Raw genomic sequence first — 16,901 nt, 5'->3', positions numbered from 1 at the left:
GCCACCATCGCCGTGCCTTCGTCGTAGCCGTGCTTCCCGCCGCCCGTGCATCCTCTCATCATGTCCAGGGGCTCCGCCTCTGTCCACTCCATCGAGCAAGCCGAGCCCCGAGCGCTCGCAACGCCCGAGTCCACCGCAACGACCTCGCCCGGACCGCCGTCGCCGGAGATCCCCTTCAACGCCGTTGTCGCTCTGGTCCATCTCCGGCCGCACCAAGGGCTTCGTCGCACTCACTGTGAGCTTAGCCATCTTTTCCCCCCTCCTTTTCTTGCTCCCGAGCCGTGTAGCGACCTCCCGGAGCTCAACCGCACCCACCGCCGTGGAGCTCGTCGCCGACGTGCTCCCGGTCACCCTCCGACCACTCCACGGTGTCCATCATGCTCACCGTGTCACGTAGCACCTAGCTAGCTACTCCCCGCGCCTCGCCGACCCCTCTAGCGTCATGTTCGTCTTCGGCCGAACCCCGGTGGCCGCCAAAGTCGTCGCCGGCGCCAACTCCGGCCACCCCGACCCCAACGGACTCCACCAAGAGATGCGGCTCGTCCTCAGCTCCACTCCGGTGGTCTCCGCGACCCATTTGGTGGCCGAAACAGCCAAAACCACTTCCGCCGCCGCGTCGGGCTCGCCGGCGGCTAAACGCCGGTGCAGCCGACCCGGGTTTGACCACGGGTGGGCCCTGGTTGACTCCCCTGAGTCAATGACAGGTGGGGCCCAGCCCTGCTAATTAAACAGGTTTAGTTTTAATTAAATTTTAATTAATCTAATCACACTGACACGCGGGACCCACTGTCAGGTTTGACCCGGACGTGTCCCGTTGACCTGCTGACGTCAGGCTGACGCAATAATTGATTTTCTGGATTAATCTAATGCAGGAAATTCCAGAATATAGTTTAAACTTCAAAAATTCATAACTTTTATTCTGTAACTCCAAATCAGACAAATTATATATGAAAAATGATCAGAAAAATCCAATCTATCCATCTGTACTATTTTCATGCATGACTAAACAAGTTAACTTGATGTTTAATGCAGAACAAGTAAAAACACTTTAAAGGACCATATTTGAGTTTGAAATTTGAATCTTTGATTCAAATTGGTACAAACCCTTCTGGTCTTAGTTGCATTAGCCCAACACACTCATATTGCTATGTTTCATGCATGCATCATATTGTTGCACATTGTTTGGTGATGGTTGTGTATCGGTGTTCTTGCGGCAGGTTCTGCCTCCGAGGAGTACCGTGATTACCCTAACGAAGAACCGTATCAGTGCATCGAACCATCAGGCAAGCAACCAACCATTTGATCATATCGATACAATCCCATGTTCTCGCTCCTGCTCTCTTTTACTGCATTAAGACAACGCGTTTCAAACTGCTGTGTGCTACGGTAGTTGAACCCATTTCCTCTGCATGACCTGTCATTGCCACAGTAACTAGATGAAACCCACTAGCATGTGTAGGAGTTGATTGAGCCATATGTATGTGTTGTTCCTACCTTGCTATGCCTGCTATGCTTAGAGTCGTGTCAGGTCTGGTTCATCTGGGTGATGGGCTAAAGTGAAATGATTATGTCGGTAATGAGAGTGGTGTGGTGAACACGATTTGGTAAAGGTATCGATGAGAGGCCATGTAGGAGTACATGGTGGGTTGTTTCATTGAAGCCGACCTTAAGCACTGAGATCTGTATGTGTGATTTAAGATACAGCTACTACCATGCATTGGGCCCTGAAATATGACCCCGCTCGACTTCTTATTCACCCTAGCTCTCTGTCCAGGAGTTGCAAGTAGTTTCTGGTGTTTGTAGCCTACTGGAGGCCGTGGACAGCGCTGACCGTAGGGGTGGGCTGTGATGCGGTAGGTACGTGGCCGGGTGTACCGAATACCCGTTAGGTATCTCGGGAACCCTGTTCACATCGTTCGGGGCCGTATGGGAAACCTCGGCCGGACTCCCTGCGGATGGAACCTGGATAGGCGATAAACCTGGACTAGAGGCTTAGGTGTTTAGGTAGGTCGTGGTCTACACCCACGTCGGCTTTCGCTTGAAGTCTGCCGAGCACATGTCGTGTGCAGACGCTAAGTGGTGGAAACATGTATGAAGAAGTACACCCCTGCACGGTTATCATGATCTATTCGAATAGCCGCGTCCACGGTAAAGGACTACTTGGTTGCCTATACAGTTCATAGACAAGTAAATGGAAACTACTAAAAGCCTCAAGATAAGTGTGAGTGCCGAGGATGGCTCTTCCGTAGGAAGACGGAGGTGGATCCTCGGTAGTGTATTGAAGTGGTGAGTAGTGGACTCGTGTGCGCAAAACCATTTCAAGTTGGAGTCTCGTAGGTTAGCCTAGCCAAGAGTCAAAGCTGGCTTGCTGCAATAACTCCACCAACCCTTCTTGATAATATGCATGTATGTAGGATCTGATGTAAGTCTTGCTGAGTACCTTTGTACTCATGTTGCTATAATTTACATTTTACAGAAGACGCTGCAACCCCTTCTGATGGGTTCTACGTAGACGTTGACATCAATGAGTAGGCTAAGGCCCAGGTGGTGATCCTGAGCTTGTGAAGGACCTCGTAGTATAGCTAGGCTTTCCAAGCCTCTTCTATTTTTCTAGTTGTCTGTACTCAGACAAGTTACTTCCGCTGCTAGTTTGCATGACTGTATGACTTGAATGCTGGGTCGTGTGACCCGTACCTTTGTGTATGTTATGTATGGCTCGCTGAGCCTTAAATAAAATACTTGTGTCATAGAGTCATGTTGTGATGCCTTGTTGTATTTGCACATATCGAGCATATTGTGTGTATGATTGAAATGCTTGGTATGTGTGGGATCTGACTATCTAGTTGTTTATCTTTAGTAGCCTCTCTTACCGGGAAATGTCTCCTAGTGTTACCGCTGAGCCATGGTAGCTTGCTACTGCTCTGGAACACTTAGGCTGGCCGGCATGTGTCCTTCTTCGTTCCGGTGTCTGTCCCTTCGGGGAAATGTCACGCATTGAGTACCGGAGTCCTGTTAGCCCGCTACAGCCCGGTTTACCGGAGTCCTGCTAGCCCAGTGCTACAGCCCGGACCCACTTGCTGATGACTGACACGTTCGAAGCTGGGTCATGGATGCCTGTCCCTGTAAGTCTGTGCCACTTTGGGTTTACGACTAGTCATGTCAGCCCGGACTCCTTATCATATGGATGCTAGCGACACTATCATATACGTGAGCCAAAAGGCGCAAACGGTCCCGGGCGAAGGTAAGGCGACACCCGTGGGGATACCGTGCGTGAGGCCGCAAAGTGATATGAAGTGTTACCGGCTAGATCGATGTGACATCGAGTCGGGGTCCTGACAGCGTTGGTATCAGGGCAGGACTGCCTGTAGGTTCTCCAAGCCAAACTGGTCGATGTTGAGTCTAGAAATTCTTTAGTTATATGTAGGGGAATTGTTTGTGGGTGGAACGTAAGGCTCTTTTTACTCCTTTATCTTATGACATTCTGATCTGAGTCAGTCTATCCTTCCACCGGGGGTTAAGGAATTAGGATCTATTCTCTCTATCAGGATCACGTGTTACTAATCAGTAGTACCTTATAGGGTTGATGGATACAAGCCTAGTTCAGTTCTATTACCACGTTATGTTGTTAGGATGGATTCAGAACTTTGATATGATGATGTTGAGTGTGTATGAAATCCTTTGTCAAATGTCTCAAAATCCTTCTTGAGCATTTACAGCTGTTATGCTGCCGAAATTTTGCTAGAAATTCTAATGCCTTTGCATTATGATTGTGCTTTCAGATGGCCACTCGCGACCTCAATCAAGTGGTTCGCCTGACTCGATGCCTAGATGTACCCGGCCATACTGCCATGTCGGTCAGGGTAATGACTGAGGCTGGATACCGTTGGTATCCTGAGTACACGGTCGAAGAGCAATTCCGAGACTTTAATCAAAGCCAGTATCTCTGCACTGTCAGGATATTTCCATCCTATCCTGGGTCCACCGAGCCCCTTCACTGCTCCTATGGACTCGGGGTTACTATTGAGATGGCTGTGCAGGACGCCGCCTACTCTATGATGACCATCATGCGAGTCAGGTCTGGCCTATTTTGGGACTCTGATTTCCGGTATATGCCAGGATCACTTCTGGGAGCACAAGGGTATCTCCAGGCTATCTATGCTGACCCCACCCAGGAGGATTCACGGACTCGCACCACTGCTGAGATGCTCGAGGATAAGGACCGTGAAAATCGGGCCTTGAGGTTAGAGCTCTTCAATACCCGTGCTGACCACTGGGCCACATTGACTCGGTTTGCATCGGCGGTGCAAGCTGGATATTCGGATATGCGCGATCTCTATCCTGTGAGATCTGCTCTGCCAGACGTGATGGGTTGGCGTGATGTAGGAGGCATCACCCCACCTCGCGGTCCCCGCAGGCCACCGTCTGTTGGTCCAAGACCTCATCCTAGCCCCTATGGTCCACAAGCTCCGCGAGATCGTCTGTTTCCGGATGATCATATTGAGCTTCCAGGCTATGGAGGTGACTTCTACGAGGACTACTACGGATCGGTCTGAGTTAGTGGTAGTATCACTAGTTCGTGTTAGCTGTGTCGTTTATCGTCCTGCGTGACTCGTGGGATATGACCTAACTGTATCGCCTTCCGGAGGTGTAGAAAAATAATGTATAGGAGCTGGGAATGCCTCCGATGAGATGTAATCCTCTTTTCACCATAATAGTACTTTGTTTGGTCTTGTACTAAACCCTGTATGGTGTGTATGACGATGGAATAAAGAAGCAGTTTCTGTATCTACCATGTCATACGGATGATCATCTTGCATTCCGAGTTATTCCTTACATTCTGTATCCTATGTCGGAATTTTATCATCCTGACTAAATCATTGTCTTGTTTACCTAGGATGGTCAACACGCGCACTAACCCTGCTCCTCAAGAGCAGGCCGAAGGCAGTGAAGTCAGGAATGCAAATCTGCCTCATCCTCCTTCCCTAGCCGAGGTTATGATGGAAGCCGAAAGAAACAAGCGGGAGACCAACCGTTTGTTGGAGCGTATTGAACAGAACACAGCACACCATCAGAGGACTAACGTGGTGTCACTCAGTGATTTTATCAAGTTACATCCACCCACGTTCCACCACTCCGTCGAGCCTCTCGACGCTGATGACCGGCTTCGCAGTATCTCCCACAAGCTGCGTTCCGCGCTGGTGGCTGAGGCTGACAAGGTCACCTTTGCTGCATATCATCTTGAAGGCCCCGCCAGTCTATGGTGGGAGAATTATGGAGCTATGCGCCCAGCGGGCCATGTCACCACTTGGACTGAATTCAGCGAGGCTTTCCGTGAACATCACATTCCGGAGGGTCTCATGGACCGTAAACGTGAGGAATTTTGCAGTTTCACTCAGGGCCGACTCTCTGTGGATGCTTACAGCAGGGAGTTCGGTAACCTCGCACGATATGCAACTGAGGAAGTTTCTACTGATGCCAAGAAGCAAGCAAGGTTCCGTAAGGGACTTAGTCCTGAGCTTCGCCGCGACCTCCGTCTGCATGAGTGCACATCTTTTCAGAAGCTTGTTAACAAGGCCATCAGTGCTGAGACTGGTCAGACTGATTATGACGCAACACGCAAGCATGGCCGTGACATGGGTTCCTCATCCGGTGCGGGTCCTCAGAAGCGCCGCGTGTGGGTGCCCAACACTGCCCTGCCACCTAGGTTCACACCGAGGCCATCCTTCCAGGCGCCTCGCCCCGTTCAACAGTCTGCACCAGCCAAGCCCTATGGGGGTCCAACCAACAATGCTCCTCCACGTACCAGTTCCGTGACTTGTTTCAAGTGTGGGGAATCTGGCCACTATATGCGTGAGTGTCCCCAAACCAACCCCAACCAATCTGCTAAAGCTGTTGGCCGTGGCAAGCCGACAGGAAAAGTGTTCCACGCCAAGCCGGCCACCGCTACACGTGGCCATGTCAACTGTATCTCTGCCGAAGAAGCTCAAGAGGATCCCAACGTCGTTCTCAGTACGCTCCTTGTTAATTGCCACCCGGCATCTGTTCTTTTCGATACAGGAGCCTCTCATTCATTTATATCCGAGAACTATGCTCGTTTTCATAACACCGCATTCTGTGACATGCCATCCACTATGGAAATTTCTACTCCTGGTTCTAGATGGCAGACCTCCAGGGTAAGTTATGGAAATGAAATCCAAGTCGACAGACTTGTTTTCCTTGCATCTTTGATAGCTCTCAAATTTTCAGATATTAATATCATTTTGGGTATGGACTGGATGTCAGCTCATCATGCCAAAATTGATTGCTTCTCTAGGACTGTCCAACTCACTCATCCTTCGGGCAAGATAGTCAATGTCTTGACCCGGTTAGCCGAGCGACAATTATATTCTCTTAACGCCAGCCCTTTGCCAGACCTTGAGGACGTTCCGGTAGTCCGTGACTTCCCAGATGTCTTCCCAGAGGAATTGCCAGGTGTTCCACCTGACAGGGATGTTGAGTTCGTAATAGACCTCATCCCAGGAACCGTTCCGATTGCTAGAAGACCCTATAAGATGGCACCACTAGAACCAGCCGAGCTTAAGAAACAACTCGATGAGTCCTTGAAAAAGGGTTTCATCCGACCTAGTTCATCTCCGTGGGCTTGCCTCGTCCTATTCGTCAAAAAGAAGGATGGTACGGACCGGATGGTTGTAGATTATCGACCTGTCAATTTGGTCACAATCAAGAACAAATATCCGCTCCCCAGGATCAACGACCTGTATGATCAGCTCGCTGGATCCTCAGTCTTCTCCAAGATGGATTTGAGGTTGGGCTACCATCAAATCAAAATCAGAAACGGGGACATTCCTAAAACGGCCTTTGTTACTCGTTATGGCCAATACGAGTACACCGTTATGTCCTTCGGATTAACCAACGCTCCAGCCACCTTTTCTCGGTTAATGAACTCAATCTTCATGGAGTATTTGGACAAATTTGTCGTGGTTTACCTCGATGATATACTCATCTACTCCAAGAACGAGGAAGAACATGCCGAACATCTAAGGCTAGTGTTGAAGAAACTTTGAGAGCATCGCCTTTATGCCAAGTTTTCCAAATGTGAATTTTGGTTGTCAGAAGTGACCTATCTGGGTCATGTAATATCTGGTAAAGGTATTGTTGTTAACCCTGAGCGAGTTCAAGCCGTTCTTAATTGGACTCCACCTGAATCGGTCAAGCAAGTTCGGAGTTTTCTGGGCTTAGCGAGCTATTGTCGTCGCTTTGTCGAGAACTTCTCCAAAGTTGCTAAACCTCTAACCGAACTCCTCAAGAAAGATAAAAAGTTCGAATGGACTCCACAATGTGAGCACAGCTTTCAGGAACTGAAAAGACGCCTGACTTCTGCTCCCGTACTGGTACCGCCAGACTTCTCTAAGGACTTTGTTATCTACTGCGACGCCTCGCGACAAGGACTAGGTTGCATTCTCATGCAAGACCGACACGTAATTGCTTACGCTTCACGGCAATTGCACCCACATGAGGAGAATTATCCTACTCATGATCTAGAGCTTGCAGCCGTAGTCTATGCACTTAAAACCTGGCGACATTACCTCCTTGGTAATCGTTGCAAAATATTCACTGATCAACAAAGTCTGAAGTACATCTTCACCCAACCGGATTTGAATCTCAGGCAAAGACGTTGGGTCGAGTTGATCACAGATTTCGACTTAGGAATAACTTACACCCCAGGGAAAGCCAACGTCATGGCTGATGCGCTAAGTCGTAAATCTTATTGTAACAACCTAATGTTACAACAAAGTCAACCGCTTCTCCATGAGGAATTTCGGAAGCTTAACCTTCACATTGTTCCTCAAGGATTTCTTTCCACCTTGGTAGCGAAACCTACCCTTACGGATCAAATCATCGCTGCCCAAAAGCGAGATAAGGGAATATCTAAAATCAAAGAGAACATTGCTAGCGGAGGTGATAGTTGTTTCTCCACAAATGATCATGGTGTTGTGTACTTTGAGAACCGTCTAGTGGTTCCCAAGAACCAGCATCTACGGCAGTTAATCCTTAAGGAGGCTCATGAATCCCCTCTCACCATTCATCCCGGTAGTACCAAGATGTATCAGGACCTACGCCAGAGGTTCTGGCGGACTAGGATGAAGAGAGAAATTGCTCAGTATATTGCTAATTGCGACGTCTGTCGTCGTGTAAAAGCAGAGCATCAACGGCCTGCTGGCACCCTTCAACCCTTAGCTATTCCTGAATGGAAATGGGATAAAATTGGTATGGATTTCATTACCGGTTTTCCCAGGACCAAGAGAGGGAATAATGCTATTTTCGTCGTTGTCGATCGTCTTTCCAAAGTAGCCCATTTCCTACCTGTTCGTGAGAGTATAACCGCTAGTCAATTGGCAGACTTATACATCTCCCGGATAGTGTCTCTCCATGGTGTTCCTTTGGAAATTAACTCGGATCGAGGAAGTCTTTTCACCTCTCGATTCTGGGAAAGTTTCCAAAATGCTATGGGAACCCGTCTCTCCTTTAGCACCGCTTTCCACCCTCAGTCGAGTGGTCAAGTGGAACGCGTCAACCAGATTCTAGAAGACATGCTTCGAGCCTCTGTTATCTCATTCGGAATGGATTGGGAGAAGTGCCTTCCATTTGCCGAATTCGCTTACAACAACAGCTATCAATCTAGCTTGGGTAAAGCCCCTTTTGAAGTTCTCTATGGACGACGGTGTCGAACACCCCTTAACTGGTCAGAGACCGGGGAAAGACAATTCTTTAGCCCGGATATGATTCAGGAAGCAGAAGAGCAAGTTCGCATCGTTCGTGAAAAGTTGAAAACAGCCCAATCTCGTCAAAAGAGTCAATATGACCGAAAACATAAGGCTATGACTTTCGAGGTTGACGAGAAGGCTTATCTTCGGGTTACCCCTCTGAAGGGAACCCATCGTTTCGGTATCAAAGGCAAATTGGCTCCTCGTTACATTGGACCTTTTCGCATTCTCGCTAAACGAGGAGAAGTTGCCTACTAGTTGGAACTACCTCCGCACCTCTCCAGAGTCCACGATGTCTTTCATGTTTCTCAACTCAGACGTTGCTTGTCGGATCCTATCCGTGGAGTGGACCACGAAACGCTTGATCTCCAAGATAATCTCACATATCGAGAATACCCCATTCGTATCCTCGATCAGGCCGAGCGTACCACTCGACGTCATAATATCAAGTTTCTCAAAGTTCAATGGTCACACCATTCTGAGGATGAAGCAACTTGGGAAAGGGAGGATCGTCTTCGACTTGAGTATCCCGCCTTCCTCCCGGAGGAACCCAAATCTCGGGACGAGATTCTTTTGAGTGGGGGTGAGTTGTCACACCCTAGTTAGCTATGCATTAGAGTATTGCATCATGTTCACTCCTTCATCAGAAACCTGAAATGGGGATGACAGAACCCCCAGTCCCCTCTGAAACCAATTAGGGTTTACTAAAAACTTTTTCAATGAACCTGAAATGCCCTTCTAAAATGCCCATCATTTTTGTCTTGGTTCAGAACCTCTGCCAAAAGTGATGCATATTTTCCTAGGCCATCTTAGGGTTTTTGAATTAAATCATAAATAATTGAATTTGGGCATTTAAAATTATATAAAATATTTAAATGCTCAAATATCTCCAAACTAAAATGTTTCATGTTGGAAATAATCCAACTATGGACCAGGAGTAGTTTGGTGATTTTAGGAGTTGCCTAAGTATTTTATTTAATTCAACAAAGTTGCAGAAGTATTAAAAAAAACAGAAAACAGAAAGAAATGGAAAAACTTACCTGACGCCTGCTCCCGGCCCACCTGCCGGCCCAGCCCAGCGCCGCTCCAGCGAGCTACTTGCCGGCCAGGCAGGCAGGCAGGTGCCCGATGGCGACCGCAGCGTGCGCCACGCACCTGCTCGCCGCCTCGCCGCTCCCCGCGCCCGGTGACGTCGTGGATCAGCCTCCCTCGCTCCCCCGAACCCCCCAGACACCCCCTCCTCTCTCCAGCTCCTCCCCCTCGCGCTCCCCCGCCATGACCGACGCCACCATCGCCGTGCCTTCGTCGTAGTCGTGCTTCCCGCCGCCCGTGCGTCCTCTCATCGTGTCCAGGAGCTCCGCCGCTGTCCACTCCATCGAGCAAGCCGAGCCCCGAGCGCTCGCAACGCCCGAGTCCACCGCAACGACCTCGCCCGAACAGCCGTCGCCGGAGATCCCTTTCAACGCCGTCGTCGCTCCGGTCCATCTCCGGCCGCACCAAGGGCTTCGTCGCACTCACTGTGAGCTTAGCCATCTTTTCCCCCCTCCTTTTCTTGCTCCCGAGCCGTGTAGCGACCTCCCGGAGCTCAACCGCACCCACCGCCGTGGAGCTCGTCGCCGACGTGCTCCCGGTCACCCTCCGACCACTCCACGGTGTCCATCATGCTCACCGTGTCACGTAGCACCTAGCTAGCTACTCCCCGCGCCTCGCCGACCCGTCTAGCGTCAAGTTCGTCTTCGGCCGAACCCCGATGGCCGCCAAAGTCGTCGCCGGCGCCAACTCCGGCCACCCCGACCCCAACGGACTCCACCAAGAGCTGCGGCTCGTCCTCAGCTCCACTCCGGTGGTCTCCGCGACCCATTTGGTGGCCGAAACAGCCAAAACCACATCCGCCGCCGCGTCGGGCTCGCCGGCGGCTAAACGCCGGTGCAGCCGACCCGGGTTTGACCACGGGTGGGCCCTGGTTGACTCCCCTGAGTCAATGACAGGTGGGGCCCAGCCCTGCTAATTAAACAGGTTTAGTTTTAATTAAATTTTAATTAATCTAATCACACTGACACGCGGGACCCACTATCAGGTTTGACCCGGACGTGTCCCGTTGACCTGCTGACGTCAGGCTGACGCAATAATTGATTTTCTGGATTAATCTAATATAGGAAATTCCAGAATATAATTTAAACTTCAAAAATTCATAACTTTTATTCTGTAACTCCAAATCAGACAAATTATATATGAAAAATGATCAGAAAAATCCAATCTATCCATCTGTACTATTTTCATGCATGACTAAACAAGTTAACTTGATGTTTAATGCAGAACAAGGAAAAAACACTTTAAAGGACCATATTTGAGTTTGAAATTTGAATCTTTGATTCAAATTGGTACAAACCCTTCTGGTCTTAGTTGCATTAGCCCAACACACTCATATTGCTATGTTTCATGCATGCATCATATTGTTGCACATTGTTTGGTGATGGTTGTGTATCGGTGTTCTTGCGGCAGGTTCTGCCTCCGAGGAGTACCGTGATTACCCTAACGAAGAACCGTATCAGTGCATCGAACCATCAGGCAAGCAACCAACCATTTGATCATATCGATACAATCCCATGTTCTCGCTCCTGCTCTCTTTTACTGCATTAAGACAACGCGTTTCAAACTGCTGTGTGCTATGGTAGTTGAACCCATTTCCTCTGCATGACCTGTCATTGCCACAGTAACTAGATGAAACCCACTAGCATGTGTAGGAGTTGATTGAGCCATGTGTATGTGTTGTTCCTACCTTGCTATGCCTGCTATGCTTAGAGTCGTGTCAGGTCTGGTTCATCTGGGTGATGGGCTAGAGTGAAATGTTAATGTCGGTAATGAGAGTGGTGTGGTGAACACGATTTGGTAAAGGTATCGATGAGAGGCCATGTAGGAGTACATGGTGGGTTGTTTCATTGAAGCCGACCTTAAGCACTGAGATCTGTATGTGTGATTTAAGAATCAGCTACTACCATGCATTGGGCCCGAAACCAATGGACCCTCTTGGCTTCTTATTCACCCTAGTTCTCCGTCCAGGAGTTGCAAGTAGATTCTGGTGTTTGTAGCCTACTGGAGGCCGTGGACAGCGCTGACCGTAGGGGTGGGCTGTGATGCGGTAGGTACGTGGCCGGGTGTACCGAATACCCGTTAGGTATCTCGGGAACCCTGTTCACATCGTTCGGGGCCGTATGGGAAACCTCGGCCGGACTCCCTGCGGATGGAACCTGAATAGGCGATAAACCTGGACTAGAGGCTTAGGTGTTTAGGTAGGTCGTGGTCTACACCCACGTCGGCTTTCGCTTGAAGTCTGCCGAGCACATGTCGTGTGCAGACGCTAAGTGGTGGAAACATGTATGAAGAAGTACACCCCTGCAGGGTTATCATGATCTATTCGAATAGCCGCGTCCGCGGTAAAGGACTACTTGGTTGCCTATACAGTTCATAGACAAGTAAATGGAAACTACTAAAAGCCTCAAGATAAGTGTGAGTGCCGAGGATGGCTCTTCCGTAGGAAGACGGAGGTGGATCCTCGGTAGTGTATTGAAGTGGTGAGTAGTGGACTCGTGTGCGCAAAACCATTTCAAGTTGGAGTCTCGTAGGTTAGCCTAGCCAAGAGTCAAAGCTGGCTTGCTGCAATAACTCCACCAACCCTTCTTGATAATATGCATGTATGTAGGATCTGATGTAAGTCTTGCTGGGTACCTTTGTACTCATGTTGCTATAATTTACATTTTACAGAAGACGCTGCAACCCCTTCTGATGGGTTCTACGTAGACGTTGACATCAATGAGTAGGCTAAGGCCCAGGTGGTGATCTTGAGCTTGTGAAGGACCTCGTAGTATAGCTAGGCTTTCCAAGCCTCTTCTATTTTTCTAGTTGTCTGTACTCAGACAAGTTACTTCCGCTGCTAGTTTGCATGACTGTATGACTTGAATGCTGGGTCGTGTGACCCGTACCTTTGTGTATGTTATGTATGGCTCGCTGAGCCTTAAATAAAGTACTTGTGTCGTAGAGTCATGTTGTGATGCCTTGTTGTATTTGCACATATCGAGCATATTGTGTGTATGATTGAAATGCTTGGTATGTGTGGGATCTGACTATCTAGTTGTTTATCTTTAGTAGCCTCTCTTACCGGGAAATGTCTCCTAGTGTTACCGCTGAGCCATGGTAGCTTGCTACTGCTCTGGAACACTTAGGCTGGCCGGCATGTGTCCTTCTTCGTTCCGGTGTCTGTCCCTTCGGGGAAATGTCACGCATTGAGTACCGGAGTCCTGTTAGCCCGCTACAGCCCGGTTTACCGGAGTCCTGCTAGCCCAGTGCTACAGCCCGGACCCACTTGCTGATGACCGACACGTTCGAAGTTGGGTCATGGATGCCTGTCCCTGTAAGTCTGTGCCACTTTGGGTTTACGACTAGTCATGTCAGCCCGGGCTCCTTATCATATGGATGCTAGCGACACTATCATATACGTGAGCCAAAAGGCGCAAACGGTCCCGGGCGAAGGTAAGGCGACACCCGTGGGGATACCGTGCGTGAGGCCGCAAAGTGATATGAAGTGTTACCGGCTAGATCGATGTGACATCGAGTCGGGGTCCTGACACTTATCTTATTCTGCCAGCGCTCAACCGAAGTCGTACCTCATGCATCCTTAGCCCATTCCCTGGCGACCAGATCAAAGAAGGCTTCTCTTTCAAACCATGCCAGTTCAAACGAAAAAGAGTTTTTGTTCCCTGCATGGGTTGCCTCACCGGAATCCACCAGTAAAGGTGTGTGGTCAGAAATTCCGCGCGAAAGCGCCTGGACCGTTACCAAGGGAAATTTCTGTTCCCATTCAACGCTCGTAAGGACTCGATCCAACTTCTCAAACGCCGGGTTTGGCAAGGTATTAACCCAGGTAAATTTTCTTCCCAAAAGCTCTATCTCTCTCAGATCCAAGCTTTTAATAATGGTGTTAAACATAAACGACCACCGACCATCGAAGTTATCATTGTTCTTTTCCTCTCTCCTTCTAATTATGTTGAAATCACCACCAACCAAGATCGGAAGCTGCTCGGAACCGCAAATTCGAACTAGATCTGCCAAAAACTCCGGTTTGAGTTCGGGCTGTGCGGCACCATATACCGCCACCAGAGCCCAATTAAACCCATCGGCCTTCGATCTAACCCGAAATTTAACTGTGAAGTCTCACATCACTACACTTCGCACTTCCAGTGATTCACATCTAACTCCAAGTAAGATCCCACCCGATCTTCCTCTCGGAGGAAGGCACTGCCAATCAAAATCAACACCTCCTGATAAAGTACTGAGAAACTGTGGAGAGAAATTATCTCTATCAGTTTTCGATAGTGCAATAAAATCTAACTTGAACTCAATGGAAGCATCTGCCAGGAACCTTCTTTTAGCCAAGTCTTTTAGACCTATGCTATTCCAAAATATGCCTCTCATATTTCGTCATGAAATTTTTTAGTAGTACGGATCCTAGCACTCCTGCGCACCGCCGAAGCAGGATAAATCTTCCGCTTCCACTTGCATTTAGGTTTGTGTTGATCCTCCACCCGGTCCTCACAACCGGGCTCCATGGATCTAACTACTTCAGCCTCAAAAGTATCATCCTCTTCCTCTGACTCAGGAATGGAAGATGGTGCAAGATCCGCACAAAAATTATCGAGCACCCTAACTCCCAAAGCATCGATATCGGAATCATTCATGGGCTTGCCCGCTGCTAAGTTTCGAATCATTTCTAAAGCGCGTTTCGCTTCCAAATCCAGGATATCATTTACATATTTAGAGATTTCACTATCATTACTACCTAGTGAAACTACTAATTGATTTGCATTATTAATAATCTCATTATCAGAAAATGCAATATGGAATTAGAACTGTTGACCGACATACCCGTAGTGACCTCAATGTCACGAAGCTTGGCCACCCGCATGGCGCACCGCTGCTGCATGTCGTCAACCTCCGGAAGATCCTGGAGGCGGCAGCTCATCCGCCGCCCCTCAGATACCAGATCCGCAATTCCTCCAAACGCAATGACCTCCTCCCGAGTGGCCCCGCACGAAGTAAGGCCACTAGCCTCACCTCGAGCACACTGTGGGGCTGCATCCGTCGAAGAAACTGTAGGAGCTGCCGTAAGCAGTGAAGGGGAACTCCAAGGCCCCGACGATGTCAGCGTCGAACCGACACCCTGGGGCGCAGGCGCACCAGTGGGGAGGATGTGGGCCGCCTGCCCGTACTCCCCTCCCGCCTCAGCCCTCTGGCCGGAGGGAGTCACCGACGCCACAAGTGGTGCGATCACCGTAGCCGCTGGAGAAGAGAGGGCCGAGGCCACCTGCCCCTGGCCCCCTCCCGTAGGCTCAACCACCATCGTCGGCTCTGTCACCCTGGATAAGACAATAGTCAGAGCAGGAGAAAGAGGGGCCTCCTGCCCAAGCTCCTCCCCCCCCCTCTCCTCCATCTACTGATGTCCTCATAGATGCAATCACCTCCGAGCCCCTGAGCACTGGACCATCAGCAGCATCAAAATCCAAAGATGGAAGCTTGCGCTCAAGCGCGTCATCGGACTCCACCCGGTCACTCCAGAGTCTGGGAGGAGCAGAAGCTGGCTCAAAAGACCCGAATCTCAGGGCGTTCATTGGCACCGAAGAGGATGGCGTCGTTCCGCCCCCGGGCGTCTGAGAGATGGTCCCCGAACCGTTGAATAACTCTCGTCCAAGCTCATCCGATGGCGCCTCCTTAGCACCGGAGGTATCATCTCCCTCGTGCATGTCTACATCAGTACCAGCGATGGCCTCAGTGAAAAGCTCGGTATCCTCGAACTCAATCTCGAGGTTGAATATTTCGCCCCTATATGTCCACTTAACCACATCAGGCACAAACTCAATATCCAGAACACTCACCAACAAACAGGCCACCCCGTGAGCTCGGGTAAATGCCATATCCACTCTCTCAGTTTTCCCCACCAAGATACCCCGACTCGCAACAACCCGAGCGTCCTGCATTGGCTTCGAGGGAGTCCCCAAGAAACGTAGCCAGACCTGAGTGAGAGGCTTGCCCTGTGGCTCAACCTTCTTCCACTCATGGAACTCCAGGATACATTCTGTGCCAGGCACTCTGCACAGCCCGAAACTCAAAAGTCTCTGCAAATCCTCAACAGAAGGGAAGTCAACCTTATACATGTTTGCCTCGAGACTGACAAGTTCCCACTGGTAGTCACCTGGAACTAACTCCTTAAGCCGCTGCACAATCTGATTCTCAGTAACATCACTTTTGGTCACTTTCACAATCACAGTGGTCATGCTCTCGGTCTCCTCTAGGATCTCCCTCGCACTAGGAGACTCAAGGAACATCAACTCGGCACAATACACTTCATAGATGGTAATAGAAGGCACTTGATCACGTAGAATAGGGCATTCCCCCGAGTCATGTGCTGGCTTGAGGCAAGTATTACAAAGCTCAGTTACGCATTCCGCGATAAAGCGGCCCTTCTCACCACAACGATAGCACATCGTCTTCTCCTTCTTGTGGGCCCACTTGGACGCTCTATCAGAATCCGCCCTGTCAACAGCCTCGACTGTGGTCTCAGTCCCCGGTAGCTCAGCAGTAGCCAGCGCAGTCACCACCTCCATAGCCTGACCAGAAAGCTCCGACGTGTGACCAGGTTCGGCCATCTCCGCGGAGGCCGTCTGCTCCACGACGACAGGCGGAGGAGGCCGGCGGTGCCTGTACCGACCCCCTTGACCGCCACGATGGCCGCGGTATCCACCTCGCTGCTGATAGTCTGGGCCAGATGCCCCCTCGACGAAGCCTCCCGTAGGGCCGAGAAACGGTCTCTCAGCAGTGCCATCACTCTGCCAAGCATATCCACGGCCGCCACCAGACGACGACGATCCGCGATGTTGGCCATCACCATATGCATTGGATCCATCGTCGCCCCAATGACTCCGGGGTGGACCATTATCACCACGGTACGCCGGGCCACGAGACAGCCCCGTACCACCAGCACCCACGTTGTCAGAATGAGGCGGCGGTGCATGCGTCTGCACCGGCCCAGGCCGTTTTTGCGTCGGCCTCGCGACGTAGTGGGGCGGCGGCGGAGCCCGATGCTGC

This window comes from Triticum aestivum, chromosome 1A (genome assembly GCF_018294505.1).
Source record: "Triticum aestivum cultivar Chinese Spring chromosome 1A, IWGSC CS RefSeq v2.1, whole genome shotgun sequence".
NCBI classification, from domain to species: Eukaryota; Viridiplantae; Streptophyta; class Magnoliopsida; order Poales; family Poaceae; genus Triticum; species Triticum aestivum.
Note: the sequence above shows the minus strand (reverse complement) of the source record.